The sequence below is a fragment of the Mustela putorius genome, unplaced genomic scaffold, assembly GCF_011764305.1.
Source record: "Mustela putorius furo isolate JIRA1106 unplaced genomic scaffold, ASM1176430v1.1 tig00000127_pilon_pilon_pilon, whole genome shotgun sequence".
NCBI lineage: Eukaryota > Metazoa > Chordata > Mammalia > Carnivora > Mustelidae > Mustela > Mustela putorius.
This window is the reverse complement of record NW_025421288.1, coordinates 15,569,376-15,587,701: the sequence shown is the minus strand read 5'-3', so window position 1 is coordinate 15,587,701 and position 18,326 is coordinate 15,569,376. Positions and strand designations below refer to the sequence as shown.

Sequence of the window (18,326 nt, the reverse complement as noted above, 5' to 3'; positions counted from 1 at the left end):
CTGCTCCCACACGCTCCCAGCATCTACAGGCCCAGAGCCACAGGGCTATGAGCTTGGGGTCCCTGACTGGCTGCTATCCCGGAAAGGGACTCCAACCCCAGGCTCCTGGGGCTTCACTTGCCAGCCGAGGCCATACCCCAGCAGGTCGTGTCCCCTCCCCCGCTGCCCTTCTCTGGGGCTTCAGTCCTGCCGCCCCTCCAGACAGCAGCCTCCAGCCCTCCTGGCCTGGGCTGCAGGCCCTCGCACATGGCAAGCCCACTCCCCTGGGGTGATTCTGCAAAGGTATCCCCTAGACCAGGGGTCTGGGGTCTGGGGTCCGGGGCGCAGGGAGGCCCAGGAGTGTCCCTAAGCCAGTTAGAGGGGCAGGACCGAGCTGAGGGAGCCCTGGTGTTGTCTGGCTTCTCTCCCATTGCTGAGAACTCCCTGGGCCACCCCCAGCCCCTCCCTTCCCTGCGGGGGCCCCGGCCCCACGACCCCTCCCTGGGCCTCACCCCATGGCTCCCCCCCTCCGCCACCCCCCCACAGGCCCCTCCCCTGCCCTGCCCCCCCAGGACATCCTCCTCGGCCGCGTGCACTCCCGGTGTCCCCGCCCACTCCCCGTGTCCCCGCCCACTCCCCGTGTCCCCGCCCACTGTGTGCCTCCCTCAGCTCATCCCTGTGACTCCCGCTCGGTCCCGCTCGGTCCCGCCCCAGCTTCCTCACCTTCCGCCCCTCCCATTCTTGTTCCCCATGTGCCTCTTCATGTGCCCCACCCTGTGCGCACCCCCCCACCCCGTGCCCACCTCCCCCAGCCCCAGGCACCCCCCACCCCCAGGCAAACAGCTCGGATTCCAGAGTCCCTGAGACAAATTGCTGTAACTGTATTTATTGATGAGGCCAAGGCTTCTGGTGAAGCCCTGGTGGGGAGGGGCACCGGCGAGGGGCTCTAGCGCGGAGCTGCATGAGGGCGCTCCGTGCCAGGGGCTTGCAGACCAGGCGAGGGGGGGTTGGGGCCTCCCACACACGGCCGCACCCAGGCAGCCCCCCCGAGGTGGATGGCAGGAGGGCGCCGGGCGCGGGGCGGGCCGCAGAGGCCAGCACACTCAGCAGTTGGCTTGCACACTCGCTCGGGGACTCGAGGCCGGTTCCATGACTCCAAACCAGTGCAAACGACTTAGTGCAAATTGAGTACGGAAGGGACGGGGAAACAGAGTCATGGCGGCTTTGCATGTCCCGAGCACAAAGGAAAGCAAAGAAAGGAAATGAGAGGCTGGAGGAAAGATAGAAGAGAAAGAGGGTGAGGGGCGCTGGGGCGCGGCGGCTGGAGGTGGCCCGGCCACGGCAGGGTGGCCGCGGGGATGACGCTGTCTGGCGGGGGTGACGGTCGCCGCGGGGCTCGTGCCGACGGGGGTGCTGTCAGGCCGCTCTCGCTCCTGGAGCTTCACCTGCAGAGACGGAGCGACAAGCAACTGTGTGGGGGCCGCGCAGGGCGGCCGGGGAAGCTTCTGGAACAGGGGCCCGCGCTCACCTTCCGGAGCCGATTCCTGAGTCGGGTCGTGGAGTGGGTCCAGAATGCAGCATGTTCTTGAGTCAGAGCTAGGAGGACTTGAAGAAGTCCCGGTTCCAAGGCCCAGGCGTGAGCTGGGTAGCACCATTTCTGCGGGGCAGGAGAGAGTCAGAGCCCAGACCCTGCGCCCGGGCCCGCTCCCCGCAGACGCCGGGCCCCTCCTCACCTTGTCGATGTGAGGGTTTTGAGGTCCAGAGAGCAGCAGTGTGTGGACTCCTCCGGGAAGGCCAAGGAGTGAGACCTATAGGTGTTCTGACACCCGCGGGCCAGCCTAGAATGTTCTGTGGGAGAAAGAGCGCTCGTGAGGGACGCTGTGCGGGACGGCGGGCCCGGAGGTGCCGTGTCTCACCCCCACGCTTACCAGGAAGGCCGGACGGCATCACGTCCATCCTCACCGTCACACCAGACCATGTCATGTCCCTCTGAGCGCAGCCTCCGCCGGCCTTCGGTGGCTGGAGGGCACGTCACCCGTCCTGGAGACCTGGCTGTGGGCAGGAGAACAAGGCTGTGAGTGGGCCCAGAGAGCTGGGGCAGGGGTGTCCGGTACGCCCGTGGGCTGGGCACTCACCCGCGTCTCCAGTCTGAGCCGGGAGGCACCGATCCCTGCTCCGTCGTTGCCCGCGAGGCCCGCCTTGGCCTGGGGCTCTGGAGGCCAGTGCCGCCTCCGGCTCGCCGCCAGCTTCCCGCTCTTCCCCTGCCTGCGCCCCGACCCCCCACCAGAGCTCGCACTCACTCCGCCCCAACCTTCTCGCCTAGTCTGGCCTCGCCAGTGCCCTTGACTCCCCTGGATGCTGTCTGTCTGTCATGCCAGACCCAGGGGCTGTGCGGGGAGGGTATGAAGGGTCACCTCCCCGCTCAGCCGGGTCGCAGTGCCGCGGGGGAGCGGCCGTCTGCGGGTCTCCCCGCGCACTGCTCCTTCCTTCCCGCTCTCCTGCCCTCGAGGCTCCCACATGGGCCTTGGGAGGCCCGTGCTGGAGACGCTCCTATACCTTCTCCTAAGTGAATTTCAGTGGGTGAGATGTAGTGACGGCTGGGGACCCTGCTGTGTCCTGAATCCCCGCCTCATCCTGTCCGCCGGGGCCTGAGCCCCCTGCAAGCTGGACCCCCTCGGCGACCGGCCCCTCCCTTGCTGGTAGCCCAGCCTCCTCGCCCGCCTGCGCTCTTGAAATGCTCGCTCTACCTGGGAAGGGCGCACGGCCCCCCAGCCTGCACAGTCTCAGCTCCCCCCGAGACGATGTCACCTGTCCTGACCATCCCCTTCGTCCTGCCGGTCCGCCGGAGGCCAGCCGCGTCTCCTCGCCGCTCCTTGCTCCCTGCCACCTCCTGCTTGCAGAAGGCCAGCAAGCAAGGCCCAGGGAGGAGAGGGGACTCGCCTGGCCGACAGACCGCTGTCCTCACTTACCCATGGCTACCAGCTACAGCCCAACCGCCCCAGGTCCCGGGCGAACCCCTCGCCAGCTCCCCTCGTCCACCAGCCGCCACGACCTAAAACCAAAACTGACCGGGATGAATGTCTGGCTCCCCCCTCTTCCCTCTACGCACCCAGCTTGGGCCCACCGCACGCCATGCCGATGTCACCCAGACCCCAAGACACCTGGGACCCCACGCCACACTCCCGCCAGGTGCCCACCAGCCCTGCCCAAGCCGGTCCCTCAACCCTCGGCCACTCCTGCCAGACTCCAGATTTCCAAGGTGATCCTTGGCCCACTCAAGCTCCCCTACACCCTTTCCCCATCTTCCCCTGGTTGCCCCCGGTACCCCACGCTTCCCTGGTTACCCCTCGGCACCCCCGCTTCCCCAGTTTCCCCCAAACCCCCCCATCGCACCCCACCCACCACCCCCTCCCACACCCTGCTCTCCGGCCCTAGCCCGGGCTTTTTCTAACTGGGGTGGCCCCGCCCCGAATTCCCGCCCCTGCCCTGCCAGCCAATCAGAGTGGGGACCGTGTTCGGGGCCACCGCAAGGTCCACCTCCGCCCCAGACCGGTCCAGCGCACGTTCCTCACCCATCCCAGAATTCTCCAAAGACGGCATTCTCCACACCCCTGCACTGGCACCCCGTAGACAGGGCCTGGCATTGTCCCCAAACGTTCCCCTCCCCTCAAGTCAGAGCAGCCCGGTCCCCTCAGGGCGGCCCATGCACACCCCTCCCATCCAGCCTGCCTGCAGCCAACGCACTCTGCTTCCTGTGGGGGTCTGGACGCTGGCTCGGGGGCTTGCGCAGGACTCGGAGCCCCCTCTGCCCCCCACCATGGCTGAGACCCCACACGCCCCCAGGGCCCCGGGAGTCCACGGGGAGCAGTCACAGGGGGTGAGGGTGGGGAATGAGGGGCTCAGTTTGGGCCCCGGGAAGCTCCCTGGGGTGTCAGTGGGTCATGGTGTGCGGGGATCTCGGCTCCAACACCCTCCGCTGGACAGTGGTTGTGTTGGGGGGAGAGTGGCTGCCACAGGACAGGCGTCCTGCCGGGTGGGGTGCTCCAGGTCCCCTGACCTCTGTGTTCCCGTCACCCGCACAAGGCGCACCCGCCAGGTTCCAGGGCTCACAGGCACCGTCTGGTGACAAGCGTCCCGCACAGCCGCCCCCCTGGGGCACTGCCGGCTCGGGAACTGAACAAAGACACGAGAGCGCCAAGATACCCAAGCCCTACCCTTGGCCAGTCCGTCCCTGGGGGAACAACCTCGGCCTTTCTGGGGACTGTCAGGTCCCCCCAGGTCCCCCCAGAAAAAACCCGCGCGGTCCCCAGGGTTTGCCCACCAAGTCCAGGGTTTGGGCACCGTGGGCAGAGTCCGTGTAGACAAGGGAGCTGGAGTCCCCCGAGGTCCGCGGGCAGACTTTCTGCTCCTTGGATATCACCGCAGAGTGCCGCGTGCCGCCCACCACCCCTGACACCCCAGGCTTTCTCACGGTGAACCCCCAGATTTCCTGTGCAAAAAAAACAGACTTTGCTATCGGCAGACTCCTAAGTCAGGGTGGTGCGGACCGCCACGGTTCGCCGTCCGCAGACCCCGGCCTCGGCAGCCTTCGGGCGGTCCGCACTGCCACCTCGCGGCCACTGCGGGGGCACAGCACGACCGACTGGGCGCCATTTGGGGACGCACGGTGGGATCCGGGGCTGGGCTCAAGGCACAGCGAGAGTCCCCGAAATCCTCCTGTGCTCGCTAGGCAGCACCGGGAACTCTGTGCCTGGGACCTGTGGGAAGGTTCTTCCTTCCGAACCTTCCTTCTGACACCGCAGTACCTCAGCACGGGGGTCCCTCACCACCCCCGAGTATTCCCTCTAGTCTCCCAAATTCAACCACGTGGGAGGGGGCGACTCGGGTGGAGTTGCTCGGTGGAGCACCCCGTCTTCGTGATGACCCTCGGGGACCGCTGCGGCTGCGGTATCAGGCCTGAGCGGACCCGGGCCGCTGCGCGGGCGGACCCCAGCCTCTCTCGGGGCTGTGATGTGCGAGTCGGTGCCGCCACCTCGCGGCCATCGCGGTCTCCAACACCCCCAACTGACCACCCAAAGAGCACCCCGCTTTGGGGAGGCACCCCCATCAGGAGAGACCCACAACACCCCCACGCTCAGGCCCCAGGACCCCACGCTGCCTCAGGTCTTGTGCGGTCAGGTTCGCTCTAGCATTTGGGCTCCCTGTCACCCCAGGACACGGGGCCCCTAGAGTCCCAAGGATCTGCTCTCTCGAAAGGGGGCACCAGGATCTTAGGGTGTGATGGTGGGGAGTCCACTCTTACAGCGTGTGGGCTCGAGGGCAAACAGCGTGCTCCAGTCGGGACACGCGGCTCCACACCCCGCCACAACCCCACAGCTCGATGTGGGGACCTGGACCCTTGGCCACAGAGCATGCTTGCCACGTAGGATCCCACTTTTTAATGATCCCCTAGGATGCTGGGGTGTCTCCTACACCCCACATCGGTGGCTGTGTCAAGGTGCCCGGGAGACCGGCCGGACCTTCCGCGGCAGGACCATCCACAGCAGGACCTGGAGGCAACGCCCCGCGGGGTCATTAGCATCTGAACACCCGAACTGAATAGAGATGTTAGTGCCTGGGGGCCTGGCGTCTGCGGGGCTCTGCTGTTCCCTCAGTGGCAGATGCTGGCTCCATTAAAAAGCCGAGTCTGGGGGCTGTCTGTGGGGGTGTAGGTGTGCACAGTTCCAGGTTTGGCGGCAGGTGCTGTTGTCGTCAAGCCTGGGAGATGTGACGTGAGTCCCAGTCTACGCCGCTGATGGCTTCCAGCAGACCTTCCAGCAGTCTGAGGGGCTGCGGGTGTGCCCTGACCTCCTGCCTGGGGGGCTCAGACGAGCACCCCATCTCCCCGATGACCCTCATGGACCACTGCGGAATCAGGCCTGCGCGGACCCGGGTCGTATTGCGGGCGGACCCCAGCCTCGGCCGGGACACCCACATGTGCGAGTCGGGGCCGCCACCTCGCGGCCACCGCGGTCTCCAACACCCGCAACCAACTCGGCACCCATCAGGGAGTGCGATCGGCTTGGGCATTGGCACGTGACGCAAAGAGGAGAACACTGAAATCCGCCTGCCCTCGGCAAGGAAGCCCCAGGGAACTTGTGCTGCCAGGGGCGCCTGTGGGGTCGCCGCCCGAAGCCGACACTGCCGTATCCTCAGCGTAGGGATCCCCCGCCGCCGCCAAGTATACCCTCTCATCTCCCCAACTTCTTTTTAGCCTTGGGTGACTCAGAGGGTTGTTGGTCTGGGGTGACTCTGCCTGGTGCCCGTCTCCTCGATGACCCCCATGGACCACTGCGGACCCGGGATGCGGTGCGGGCGGACCCCAGCCTCAGGCTCCTTGGGAGGTGATGGACGAGTTAGCAGTGCCACCTCGCGGTCGCCTCTGCCACCCACAACCAATGCAGTACGAACCAGGGGATGTGACGGGCTCCGGGGATCAGCCCAGGAACAAGGCGGAAGACCCAAGCATCCTGCGCTCAGCCAGGCAGTCCCCAGGAACCCCACGTGGCCGGAGACCCCAAGAGAAGTTATTCCCTTTGAGCCTGGATTCTGGTGCCCGGGCATGGGTCTCCTGTGCTCCCAGTCAGGTCCACCCCAGCACAGGGGATCCCGTGCCTCCAAGCGTTTGCTGTCACCTTCCCTTTGGCCCAGATGACACAGGAGCCCAGTCAGTGGGTACAGTCCCGGCAGCAGCACATGGACTGTGGGGCAGATCTAGGCTGCCGCCTTGTGATGCATCCTCTGGGCATGTGCCCACCACAGTGCCAGGGCCCACAGCCCCTGCAGATCCCGATGGCACTCTCCTGGGCCTTTAGGCACCTCTTTTGTCCCCTGGTTGGGGGTGGCGGGGTGATATGTTGGTATTTGTTGAAGCCTCCGGCTATTTGCTTCTTGATGGAGCCTTTGCATATCCATGGACTCCTGGGAGGCGGGCACCAGCTTCCCGCCCTGCTCGCCGGAGGAGTCCCCGGTAGACGAGCGAGCTGCAGCATTGGGCCATCTAAAGGCTCAAGGGTGGCCAGGGAGGGACCCTGAGGGACCCCAACACAAGCCACTGCACAAGGTGTTGGATAGAGTGCCCTGGGGATGAGCAGAATTTAAAAAGATTTTGTTTATTTGAAAGAGAGCTGGCAGAGGCAGAGGGAGAAGCAGACTCCCCAGCGAGCAGGGAGCCATGAAGCTCCATCCCAGGACCCCAAGATCATGACCTGAGGGGAAGGCAGACGCTTCACGCTTCACCGACCGAGCGCCTCAGGCGTCCCAGCGGGGGGCGGCTCTGAAGGTGACGCTCGGCAGGTAGAGGGCCGAGGGGCGACGAAGCAGCCCGGCTGCCCGACCTCCCCGGGGCCTGGGGCTCCGTGTTCGCTCGGTAGGAAACAAGGCCGTGACCCCACGGGCTACCCTGGACCCCAGAAGCGTCACAGTTGAGCTACTGGAAACAAACGGCTGAAGCCCCGCCCTCAGGCAGGAGGAGGCGCCGGTAAGAGCCGAAGGGGGGAGAACCAGGCGCGGCGCAGAGAGGAAGGCTGCGAGGCGGCGCCGGGACCTCCCGTCTTGTGCCGTGGGACATTCAGGCCTGCGGCGGCTGGCACAGGCCACGGGGCCGCGGAGGGTGACGGGCCACAGCAGGAACCGCGATCCTCCCGCCACAGCCCCCGGTGCCCCCGGCTCAGCCCGGCGCACCCTGGGACGAAGGCGCGGACCCCTCGCGTGTTGGCCGGCAGCCCCCCAAGCCCCCAGCCCAGCCACCATGCCCGCCCCCCGGCCTCCCTCGGTGTCCCTCTCTCGGGAATGTCTCTTCTCGGCACCCTGTGGGTAGAACACGTCACTCTGGATCTCAGGGTTGTGAGTTCGAGCCCCATGTTGGGGGTAGTGATTACTTAAAAGATAAAATCTTTAAAAAAGGGGACGCCTGGGGGGTTCAGTCGTTAAGCTTCTGCCCCCGGCTCAGGTCATGATCTCGGGGTCCTGGGGTGGAGCCTACATCAGGCTCTGCTCCGCGGGAAGCCCGCCGCTCCCTCTCCCACTGCCCCTGCTTCTGTTCCCTCTCTCGCTGTCTCTCTCTGTCAAGTAAATAAATAAAATCTTTAAAAAAGAAAAAAACCAAAAAGCCTTAAAAAAAATCTCTCCTGGTCTCATCACCCTGATGCTTACTGTGCCTCACCTTCCAAATCCCGTCAGTGTGAGGTAATCACAGGGGCTGCACCAGTCCTCAGCCCTCGAGCTCCATCCTGCCAGCCCCAGGGCAAGGCCACATCCATCAGCTGACTCTGGGAGAGCCTAGGCCTGGGCCCCCTCCCGCCTGAATACTCACCTCCAGCGGGATATCAGCCTCCCCGCCAGGTGCCAGCCTCCCCCTGGGTGCCAACCTTCCACCAGGTTCCAGCCGCTCAGACCCTGCGTATGTTTCCATGAATACACTCAAAGACCTCCTGGACTCTGGCTCCTGCCTTCTTCTGCCTCTGTTTATAAACCTTCTCTCCTCTTCCTCAGCGGCCACATGGACACGGCTGGCCCCTGGTCCCATAGACCCTCCCATGGTGCCTCCCCGCCACCCAGAGCAGGCCCGTATGCCGTGCTCGTTGGTGCCGAGCGACTCGCAGTGAGGGTGCGGGCAGATGTGTGTTGGGTGGGCCCCTGAGACTTGGTTCTAGCCGCCATGCCACAGGCTGCCAGCTGTCCCCCCTTCTTTCCCTCCTTATAGACCAATAAGGTCTTCTGTTAGAAGCTTCTAGATGCTAGGTGTTACATTCGTTAGCCTCCCTTGCAGCTAGGTGTGACCTGCTACTGGCTGCTGAGCAGGTCACCTGTCCTAATGCACACGCCTATGCTGGGGGGGGGGCAGGTCGCCTGTCCCAAGGCACATAGCTTTGCTGGGGCGGAGGGCTGGTCACCTGTCCCAAGGCATGCAGCTCTGCTGGGTGGGGCAGCTCACCTGCCCCAAGGCACATACCTGTGCTGTGGGGGAGGGCGTGCACAGATGGGCGGGCTGGGGCGGCCAGCCTGGGTCAGTGTGAGCTCCCTGGAGTTGGCAAGGAAGCCCCCAGCCTGGGCAGACTCAGCCGGCGGAGACTCTCCCCGTCCTGCCTCTGGAGGCCCAGAGCCAGAAACCAGGGCATCGGTAGGGACGGTCCTGCTGGAGGCTCTCCCAGCGGCCGGGGCAGCCCGTCCGTGCATCCTGGGGCATGCGGGCACCCCCCTCTGCCCTATCTTCCTGCGTGTCTTCATCTTTTGCCCATGTCACTCCCCTTCTTGTAAGGACACGGTCACACTGCATAAGGGGTAAGGGCCTCCCTACGCCATGAGGACTTCATTAGTGATCCCTTAGGACCCTGTCCCCAAATACAATCCCATTCTTTGGTCCTGGGGGTGGGATGCCCGCATATGAATTTAGGCAGGACACGATTCGACTCAAGACAGACCTCAAGACGGCAATTCTGGCGGGGGCGGGTGCAGTGTGGTAAGGCAGGAGGCTGGGCTGGTGACCTTCTCAGCCTTACAGCCGGGGAGAGTCAACTCTGTCTGCCTGGGGCCCCACAGACTGTCCCCCTGTTGCCGCGGGGGCATCTCTGTCTGAGCTAACCAGACCCCCAGGGGGCCCCAGAGGACCGGGCTGCGGGATCGAGACAGACACAACTTGGGGCCGGCTGCCGAGAGGGGCCACGCATGGTGGGTCTGGGGGGAGGCTGCCTGGTGGGGTCTTTGGATGCCTGCGGGCAGGAGGGTGGGCCGAGCTGAGAAGGAGGCAGCCCCCGCCCTGGCCGGTTCTAGTGGCGGCCACGTGACCAGAAAAAGCCACTTTGTCCTAACTTTCACCAGGGCAACCCAAGCTGGGTGGGCTAGCTCAGCGAGTGGACGCCCTGCGGGTGGGCTGCCTGGTCGGGTAGGTCCTTGGTTAGTCGCTCGGGGACCCTCTCCAGGCAGCCAGGCAGCCAGGCAGCCCCTACGGCCCTGTTCTTCCTCCCACCGGGAGCAGCCCGGAGACCCCAGAGGACTCGGCTGAAGACACAGTCGCGCAGCTCAAGCTGGCCTTGACAGACAGGCTGGACCCCAGAGGGCTGTCCCTTAGATGCTCCTTACAGCTCCATGCCCAGCCACTCATTCGGCCTTGTGGACGGAAGGCTGCCTTGCCCCCAGCTGCGGCGTGGCGGCCCCAGGCAGCTCCAGCCTTACAAACGCCCCCTTCTCTCCAGGGAACATCAGCAGTGAGCTGATGGAGGCCCCTGAAAGACGGGTCCACGTCCCGATCCCCCAAGTCTGTGAGTGTGCCCTTGTCGGGAGAAGGTCCCCACAGTGGCGCTTCAGTTAGAGATCTCCAGACGAGATCATAGATTACATACGTGGACCCTAACCCGATGACAGGTGTCCTTCCAAGAGAAGAGCCAAGGCCACGTGACCAGAGAGACAGAAGTTGGGGGGACGTGACCACCAGCCCAGGGACACCGGGAGCCACCAGGAGCTGCAGGAGGCGGTCCGGACCCTTCCCTGGAGTGTCCCTGGCTCGATCCGGGCTGCCGGCCTCCAGCACCTGAGAGAGTTATTTTCTGCTGTGCAAGCTGTCCAGCACGGGGTCACCTGTTCGGCGGCTCCAAGAAATGGGTATGGATAGCTCCTGTCCTCATGGCCCCAGCAGAGGAGACAGACCTCCTGGCCTAGCTCGGATACCTGTTCTACGTCCATCCCTGTGCCCAGAAACCCAGCTGGAGCGTGGCCAGGCTCCAGAAGCGGGAGAGCAGAGACCTCCGTGTTTGGTCGCCGCTGTGCATTCGGGGCGCTGCCGAGATTCGTGGCGGAGGGAGCCGCTCCGTGTTTGCACACGGAAGGTGGGTGCAGGCCCCGGGGAGGCTCGTGCACGTTGTCCCAATCTGTCACTGCCACTCAGTCCCCAGGGCCCACCAGGCAGCCCTCGGGTCTCCAGAGTCCGCGGCCAGGGGTGAGGAGCATAAGCGCATCCCAGGAGCCCTTGGTCCTCGGCTCTGAGGGTCCCATTTGCTTCCCGTGGCTCCTGCCATGAGAGGTTATCACAAACCGGGTGCTTCAAGTCAGCACAAAGGGACTCTCCCCCGGTGCTTCAAGCCAGAGTCCGACGTCGGGGTGTCACAAGGCCGCTCTCCCTCCGGAGGCTTCCAGGGTCCCAGGCATCCCCCCAGCTCTGCCTCTGTGCTCACATGGCCCCTCCGTGTCTGTGGGTCTGTGTGCAAACTGCCTCTTCTCTAAAGAACACCGTCATCCGGCCGGGGCTCCCGCCGTGTGCCCTCGGCCCCTGCAGGAACTCTTTGTCCAAAGCACGTCATCTCCGCAGGTCCCGTGTAGACAGGCGTGGGCTGGTGGTGTGGGGGCTCCAGTCCCTTCGCTGTGCAGGAGACAGCAGGCGTAGGCTCCGCGTTGTCCCGTGGGCTCCGGTGTCCTCGTGGCCTTTGGAGGCTCTTGCCCTCTCCCTCTCCCCGCCTGTCTGTCCCCGAGTGCCTGCCCCGTCCCGGCTCAGGGGCCCATGCCCTACACCCCCTTTGTCTGGGTGGTTCTGTCTTCCGACTGGATCTTCCTCCGTCCCATGACTATGAGGTACTCGGTCCCACGAGGGAATGACGTGGAGAGGTCACGGTTGCCGAACCTGTGGCTTTCCGATGACCCAGAAGCACCCATTTATCTGACTGGGACCCACAGACGGCCCAGCAACCCTGGCCTGAGCTTCGTTCTGCCCCAGCCCGTGCGCGGCCTGCTGCTCTCAGTGCCCTGGCCAGGCCCTGGCCTGGAATCTGGGGGTGCTCGGACCAGCACAACACGCCAGCGTGTGCCCGCGAGACCTCGCAGGAGGAGCGTCAGGAAGCTCCGCAGTTTCTGCGTCTGAGAGGCCCGGTCGGCCAGGGGCCTGAGGTCACTGTGAGGAAAGCCCACGCTGACCAGCCCTGGAAAGAGGCCCCAGAGTGAGCCCCAGGCCTCCCTCCACGACCCCAGGCACGCGCCCCCTCCAGAAGTTCCCCTCGGACTCTGCCAGGGAGCTCTGGGCAAGCTGGCACTAAGCAAACATGCAGCTGGTTTGTGTGTGGGGGGGGGTCTGCGCAGGCCCCTGCGAGCTGGGAACCGGGGTTCCCTGGGCCGCTCCCCCCACACGTACACAGGCTGCCACAGTCAGACCCGCCCCAATCCAAGCCCGTCTCGCCCCCCCCCCGCCCACAGCAGCCCGGTGCAGGCCGCCCCTCCCTGATGCCCGACCTCCACCCACAGGGACGGCCGCGATCTGGAGTCCCTGGGAGAGCCGGCACACTTGGGTGGGCCAGACCAAGGAAGGACAGAGAACCCACACACTCAGCCGTGTCCTGCAGGCGGGAGCAGCCCCATGGCCCCTCGCCTGGTACCAGACCCGCACGGGGGCGGTGGGAAGAGAGGGCAGCGGGGGCGATGGCCCGGCCTCCGCTGGGGCTGACCCTTCCACGGGGACAGGCCCCAGGCCACACGGGGGTCTATGAGCCAGGTTGCCCACCCAGGAGGGACCCCTAAGCCCCAGAGCTGAGCAGCACAGAGCGCCTGGCTGGGGGCCTCCCGCTCTGCTTGGTGAGAAAGGCGTGCTTGACCAGAAGGGGTGCGGAGCCCTTGGCCACAGTCATTACAGACGTGCTTGTTGAATGAACAAATGGTGCACGGATGGACGGACGGATGGGCTGACAGGCTGACGTGCAAGGGGAGGGCAGGGATGTGTCCCCGAAGTCGCAGGGAACAGATGATGCTTTCCTGGGTCAGCATGCAAGAGGGAAGAAGCGCCTTCCCGCTGCGGCCACAGTGCTGACTCCTGGCCTCCTGGAGAGTCATCTGGAAGTTAATCCCTCAGAAAACAAATATTTTAGACATCTCGACACAAGCCCACCAAAGCTTCCCAGCCACGTCCTGGGGGACTCAGACCTCAGCCAGGAAAGTGTCAGAGCCGCCAGCCACCTGCCTGGGCCCCCCACTCCTGGGCCCTTGTCCATCTCCCTTGGCAGCTCCTTGCATGGACAGGACATTCCTGAAAGCTGGGACTGCGTGTCGGGGGTTTGGAGCCGGAAAGGCCAGGGGAGGCCCCGGCCATCTCGTGGCTGGGAGTCACTCCGGCCCTCCGTTCCTCCCGTCTTCTCTGCCCCCTGAAGCTGACCCAGGAGTCGGGGCCCTTCCTGGAATGTATGCCAGGGCCCGAGTTGCAGGCTGCCCTTGGCACCCGCAGGCCCTCTCGGAGCTGCCCCCTGTGGTGGGGGCTGCCTCCTTCCTCCCCTCCACACTGGACCTAGTGACCGGCACTTGAGTCTTCTCCCACTCGGACTACAAGCTCCCTGAGGACAGACTCAGGGATGGAAGGTTCCCCGGGGGCAGAACCGGTCGGTCCCCTCTGGAGCTCGAAGCCCATGAATGTCCACTGCATTCCGTGTGCATTCCCAAGTTCCCACCCAAAGGCCAGGAAGCACAGCACAAGGGCTGGTGGGGAAGCAGAGGGGTGGGGTCTGCTGGGGAAGACGGGGGGGGGCACTGAGTGGGCCAGGCATGACCCGTCCCAGGGACACGTCCTCCAGCTCCCATGTGGTGTAGATCCGGCCCCAGGACAGGGTGCGCCCAGGAGACGTGAGCAAAAAAGATTGTGCCACTTCTGGGTCTGACTCCTAAGTTTCCAGAAGGACCTCCCTTCCCTGGGCATTTCCAGCATTCTCGGGAGCGCAGAGCCACAAGATGGCAGGAGTCTGGGCCTCGCAGGCTCCTGGAGAAGAGCCCCCCTGCCACTTCCCCGCACAGCCACCCTCTCCGAGTAGCGACAGAGTTAGAGATGTGGGCTGCACGGGCGTCGGGGCGGAGAGGACATTGGGGCCAGGGTTAGGGCACTCCAGAAGGTGGCCGTGGGAGGGTGCGGTCTGGAGGTCACTTGCCCCTGCGTCTCTGTAAGTCTGGGGCAGAGGGAGCCCACCTGAGACAGTGCCAGGGCTCAGACCCCTGTCCCACACCCCCCGAGTCGTGCAACCAGGAGGAGGGGACGAGGAGGAAGGTGCGTCGATGAAGGTCTCGAGGAGGAGGGGCTGCTGGCCTGTGGGCTCCACAGTCTCTGTTCTAGGAACACCCAGGGTCTGGCCTTTACCTCACCCCTCACACTGCATATTTCCAGAAAGAACTAATGTCCCATTCCAAGGCGCTCCATGGAGGCGGACTTTTCCATCTGGGCTTTGTTGATGAGCTATTTTGGAGAGAACTTCTGCCTTAACTCACTTCCCTTGTCCGAGCTCACATGGGGACCATTAGGGGAAGCAGAGACATGGCCGTGCACCAGGGCTGCTGGGGGGCGGGCGGCGGGGGGCGCACGCTCCGTCCTGCCCCGGCCCTGGGTAGGCCTGCCTGTGTGACCGCAAGTCGGGGGTCTGGCTCCCCAAGGCCGGGGCCGGGGGTCGGGAGGGGGGGCCCCTCTGTGCTCAGGCAGCCGCCTACCCCCACCCCCGCCCCGGCTCTTGAACGTCCGGCTCCGGCGCGCCGCTTCCCACACTGCGCTTCCAGCCGCGCTCCGCCGTTCATCCATCACCCTGTCATCCCGCCCACACCCCAGGGCCCTCCACTCCCGCCCCGGGGCCTCACTCGGGGGGTGATGGCCTCCACCGGAGCCCGCATCCATGGCCTCCCACCATGGCCTGCACACCTGGGCTCGGGCATCCGGGCACGCAGGCTCTGGAAGGCTGCCGTGCCCCAGGCCCCGCGGCAGAGATGGCTCCCCGTCCTCTCCTCGGGGCACTTCCAAGCTCCCCACTTCCTAGACTTCAGCACACGTGTCCCTACCTCCCTGCCCCTGTCCCTGTGGCAGCCCCTCGGCCTTTTACGGTGACTCTCCTTGAAGCAGTGATTATCATGGCTAAACTGCGTCCCCCAGATCCCCATGCTGGAGCCCTGACCCCCAGCACCCCAGGATGGGGCCGCATCTGGAGCTGGGGCCTCCACAGAGGTGCTGGAGGGGACACGGGGTCCCCGGGGTGGCCTTGATCCCGCGGGACCGGGGTCCTTACAGGAAGAGGGGACCAGGACACAGACCTGCACGGAGGGACGACCCATGAGGACCCAGGGGGAGTGCGGCCCCCGCCTAGCCCACGCCTGGATCCGGGACGTTGGCCTCCGGGATTGAGAGAGAATAAGTCTATGGTTGGAGGTTTTTCCACCCCCGGGCTCAGCCTCCTCATCCTCCAAGGGCAGCTCCCCAGAGGACCGTCCTGCTCTCGGGCTTCAGGGTCACGCACCCTGCAAGGCTGCCGCTCTGAAGGAATCCCTGGAGGTCCCACCAGGAGAGTACCAAAGGGCGCGAGCCGGACACAGGAGCCTGGGGTCTCCTGGCAGAAGAGCAGTTAGGCTCAGCCCCGGAGGCCCCCCAGCCCATGCTGGCGCCCCTCCCTGCCTGCCACCTTCTCTCTCCTCCCCCAGGAGGGGCCAGCCCTGCACGGGTGAGGTCGGGACTGGGCTGAGCAGGTGGACAAGCAGGGCGCCCTCCAAAGCTGTCTGGGCCTCTCACAGCATCTGGCCTGGCCCTGCCTCCTGCGGCAGGTGGGGAGAACCGCGGGGTCCCACGCTTGTCCCCAGCTCACTCCACGTCTGTTTCAGGGTGCCACAGAGGGAGCAGCCCTTCTCCAAGAAGACTCAGGAGGCGCAGGAAGTCAGCCCTGGGGGCGGCCCTCTCCTAACACCACGGGTCTCCATGGCGCCCAAACGCCCGCACTGGGGGCCAGTAACGCCCAAAGGGTTGGGGACAGAGGCCAGCCTTCCCAGCGTAGAGCACCTCTGTCCCCAGGATGCCCCCAGAATCTGGGCTGCCCCAGCCCGGCCATCTCGGCCCCACGCACGGCCAGGCTGTGCTGGAGGACCCTCAGCTCCAGACCGGGGTCCAGAGACCAGGAACAGCTCAGGCCACGGCGGGCACAGCCTACCCCCTCTCCGAATGTTCATTCCAGATCCCTCTTCTCACCATGGAGCTGCTGGGGCAGAGGGAAGGCCTAGGGCGGGGGTGGGGGGGGGCACGGGCATGTGGCTCTGCGTGGCATTTTCTGCCCGTGCCCTGAGGAGCCTGGCCTGCAGCGCTCAGCCGGAGTTTCGGCTGGGACGCGAGGCCCTGGCCGCCATGGGGAGCCAGGTGCCCCCCGCAGACCCTGGAAGGCTCCTTGGAGCACCTGCCAGAAGTCTGGCTCTGGCCTGGTCAGGCTGGTCAGTCCCCAGTTCCAGCCCCGACCAAAGGCCGGTGGGCAGCAGCTGGGTCTCTGCGTGCGTCCATGCAGGGGCGGCCGAGTGTGCCCACGCAGCCGAGGGCTGCAGGGTGCTGGGGGAGAGCTCTGGCATGGACCCCCATCCTCGTGGGGCATCTGGGTGGAGGGCTGGCTCCGAGGGGGCTGGAGATGAGCACAGGACGAGGGTCTGTGGGGAGCAAATTCCTCCCGCAGGGCCCCTGCCCGCTCCTCAGGCCGTGGTCCCTGCACCAAGAAGGGGGTTCCTCAGGCCCTGAGTGTCTGGACCAAACTGGAAACGCCCAGTGGCTGCGAGCCGGGGGGTCACCCCTCCGCTCCCCTTGGCCTGGTGCTGGCTGCCCTGCTCTGGCTAGAAGCCCCACGCCTCTCCCTGTCGTCTGGCCCCTGGCGCAGGTCTCCATACGCTGTGCAGCGGGGCGGCCCTTGCCGCAGGACCGCGGGGACCAGGCCATCCGCCCGAGCCCTGGCTCTCCGTGTGGATCTCCTGCCGCTGCCACGGCTGCTCTGGGCCGCTTCCCATCCACCCCTCGCCCGTCCCCCCCCCCCCCCCCCCCCCCCCCCGTCCCCTGCCTGGCTGGGCCCCAGGCCCGGGGTGGGCATGCAGGCTCCGGCTGGGCTGTGGCCTTGCGGGGGTGGGGGACGTGGGGGGCTCCAGGCCAGGAGAGGGAAAAGGATGGAAACAGGGGCTTCTCTCCCCTCCCCCTCCTCTCCGGCCCCACCCCCGCCGCCCGCCCTCTTGGTGCCCCTCCCCCCATCACAAAACAAGGAATCCATTTTTCACGTGGTAGGACTTGGGGTTGCCAGGGGGGTGGGGCCGGGCGGGGGACACGGCGTGTCTCCTGTCACTGTCGCAGACAAGGGGGCCGCTTCCGAAGCGCCCGGCCGAGACCCTCCACCCACGCAGAAGGCGGGGAGGCGGCGGCTTTGATTTCCTCCTTCAGTTCCCTTTTCCCTTTCTGGGGCTGAGGTTCAACAGAGGGCAAGGGGTCCATGACCTTTACTCCTGACATCTTGAACTCAGGGGGGCTTTGATGGCTTTACTGCTGGCCCCTCCCCCACCTCACAGGCCCCCAGAGCGGTGCTCTGCAGAGACAGCCCTCCCTGGGGGTCCTCTGGGGACCCCCATAGGCTGCCAGAAATCAGCCTCCAAATACAGTGAAGCCCGCGGCCATCACACTCGGCCAGGCGGAAGCCCGACGGCCACCCCTCCTCCCTCCTGTGCCCCAGGAACCCCGTGAGCACCCCACCTCTCCCGTCTTCCTCTGGCCTCTGGCCCCTCAGGACTGTATCCAGGGACCCGCCCTGGTGGCCTCGGCTCCCCAGCCCGAGAGAAAGCGTGGCAAGTGCCCTGCACTGCCCCCCATGACGGGAAGTCGCTGGGCCCTCGCAGGCGAGGCCGCGGGGAGAGACACGGAGAGCGGAGACCCCGACAGGATCACTGGGCCGAGGCAGGGTGGAGGGCAGCCGCCTGGCCTTCTTGTCCGCAGCTCCAGGGAGCAGAGCCGGCCGCTGGGCAGGATTGCGGCAGCGGGCCTGGAGTTCCCCGTGAGACACCCCCTGGGTCACCCTGGGCCAGGTGTGGGGGACATTGGGACCCCCAGTCTCCTCTGTCCTTGGGTCCAAAGCCCCACCCAGGTCCCCCTTCCTCCCAGAAGGCCTGGGACAAAGGAGCAGCCGTTGGCGTGGCACAAGTCTCCCAGAGCCTCAGGAGCCCGTCACCCCACTCCCACCGCCCATCCCTCCGCGTCTGTCCAGGTCTGGGCGTGCGATCTCTGTATCCCACTGAGCAGCCCTTACTCTGCCCACCCATGGCCAACTGGCCTTCTCTGCCTCCAGAGCCCGGTGGTGGGCCAAGCGGTCTCATGGGGTCTAGCAGAGTGTGGTGGGGGGTGACCCTCCAGTCCCTCCCCGGGGACGCCCGAGCATGGCCTGAATCCTCGAGATCTGAGCGTGGCCAGGCACCCCTTGCCGTGGCTCCAGGTCGTGGGGGGAGTGATGGGGGTGGGGGGCTGAGAACTTGCTGCAGAGAGGGAGGGAGGAGAAGTCATGCCCATCGGGCAGGGGTGGCTGCTGAGGGGAGAGGCT

General features: G+C 65.8%; 1 long non-coding RNA gene across 1 annotated transcript; it reads right to left on the bottom strand.

Moving 5' to 3' along the window:
- Positions 1 to 849: 849 nt before the first annotated feature.
- LOC101685423 lies at positions 850 to 1,826 on the bottom strand. Its single transcript, XR_001180683.2, has 3 exons — positions 1,713 to 1,826; positions 1,508 to 1,636; positions 850 to 1,424 (listed from the first exon to the last, which is right to left on the bottom strand). It is a non-coding gene; the product is annotated as an uncharacterized LOC101685423 (long non-coding RNA).
- Positions 1,827 to 18,326: the final 16,500 nt, after the last annotated feature.